This window comes from Galeopterus variegatus, unplaced genomic scaffold (genome assembly GCF_000696425.1).
Source record: "Galeopterus variegatus unplaced genomic scaffold, G_variegatus-3.0.2 Scaffold25065, whole genome shotgun sequence".
In the NCBI taxonomy this organism is placed as follows: domain Eukaryota; kingdom Metazoa; phylum Chordata; class Mammalia; order Dermoptera; family Cynocephalidae; genus Galeopterus; species Galeopterus variegatus.
Window position 1 is genome coordinate 2,956 of NW_007751176.1, and position 1,905 is coordinate 4,860.

The 1,905-nt window shown below is 41.1% G+C and overlaps 1 pseudogene; it reads left to right on the plus strand.

Annotated features, from left to right (window-relative positions):
• The first annotated feature begins 1,213 nt into the window (after positions 1–1,213).
• Positions 1,214–1,905, plus strand: part of LOC103583633 — a 3,133-nt pseudogene continuing 2,441 nt past the window's right edge.

A 1,905-nucleotide genomic window follows, 5' to 3' on the forward strand; every position in this document is an offset into this window, starting at 1 on the left:
TTTAATCCATTTTGAGTTGATTTTGGTGTATGGTGAGAGGTACAGGTCTAGTTTCATTCTTATACATATGGATGTCCAATTTTCTGAGAACCATTTACTGAAGAGGCAGTCTTTTCTCCAGTGTGTGGTCTTGGTGCCTTTGTCAAATATCAGGTGGCTGTAGGTGTTTGGGTTGATTTCTGGATTCTCTAATCTGTTCCATTGTTCTGTGTGTCTGTTTTTATGCCAGTACTAATGCTTTTGGTTACTATAGCTTTGTAATATAGTTTAAAGTCAGGTAGTGTTATGCCTCCAGCTTTTTTTTTGCTCAGAATTACTTTGGCTGTGTGTGGTCTTTTGTTATTCCATATAAATGTCTGGATAGTTTTTTCCATTTCTGAGAAAATGTCATTGGAATTTTGATGGGGATTTCATTGAATTTGGATATCACTTTGGGTAGCATGGACATTTTCACTATGTTGATTCTTCCAATCCAAGATCCTGGGATATCTTTCCATCTTCTTGTGTCCTCTTTAATTTCTCTCAACAGTGGTTTGTAGTTCTCATTATAGAGATTTTTTCACATTGTTGGTTAACTCTATTCCTAAGTATTTTGTTTTTTAGGTGGCTATTATAAATGGGCTAGCTTTCTTGATTTCTCTTTCTGCATATTCACTATTGGAGNCTGTTCTTAAGGGAAAAGCTTTCAGCTTTTCTCCATTCAGGATGATATTGGCAGTGGGTTTGTAATATATGGCTTTGATTGTGTTGAAATACTTTCCTTCTATACCCAATCTATAGACAGTCTTTGTTATGAATGAATGTTGAATTTTGTCAAACGCTTTTGCAGCGTCTATAGAGATGAACATCTGTTTTTGTCTTTGATTTTGGTGATGTTGTGTATCACATTTATTGACTTGACTATGTCAGTGGTGTGGCCTGGGCTGGGCTCCAAGACTGGATCTATGTCCAAACAGGAGCTTGATGATATCCTCAAACTTGGCACTGAGGAACTATTCAAGGATGAAGCCACAGATGGAGGAGGAGATAACAAAGAAGGAGAAGATAGCAGTGTTATCCACTACGATGATAAGGCCATTGAACGACTGCTGGACCATAACCAGGATGAGACTGAAGATACAGAATTGCAGGGAATGAATGAATATTTGAGCTCATTCAAAGTGGCACAGTATGTGGTGCGGGAAGAAGAAATGGGGGAGGAAGAGGAGGTAGAATGGGAAATNTGGCACAGTATGTGGTGCGGGAAGAAGAAATGGGGGAGGAAGAGGAGGTAGAATGGGAAATCGTAAAACAGGAAGAAAGTGTGGATCCTGACTACTGGGAGAAATTGCTGCGGCACCATTATGAGCAGCAGCAAGAAGATCTAGCCCGAAATCTGAGCAAAGGAAAAAGAATCCGTAAACAGGTCAACTACAATGATGGCTCCCAGGAGGACCGAGACTGGCAGGATGACCAGTCCGACAACCAGTCCGATTACTCAGTGGCCTCAGAGGAAGGTGATGAAGACTTTGATGAATGTTCAGAAGCTCCCCGCAGGCCTAGTCGTAAGGGCCTGCGGAATGATAAAGATAAGCCATTGCCTCCTCTGTTGGCCCATGTTGGTGGGAATATTGAAGTACTTGGTTTTAATGCTCATCAGTGAAAAGCTTTTCTTAATGCAATTATGCTATATGGGATGCCACCTCAGGATGCTTTTACCACTCAGTGGCTTGTGAGAGATCTGCGAGGCAAATCAGAGAAAGAATTCAAGGCTTATGTCTCTCTTTTTATGAGGCATTTATGTGAGCGAGGGGCAGATGGGGCTGAGACCTTTGCCGATGGTGTCCCCTGAGAAGGCCTGTCTCACCAGCATATCCTTACTAGAATTGGTGTCATGTCTTTTTTTTTTTTTTTTTTCCTTTTTGT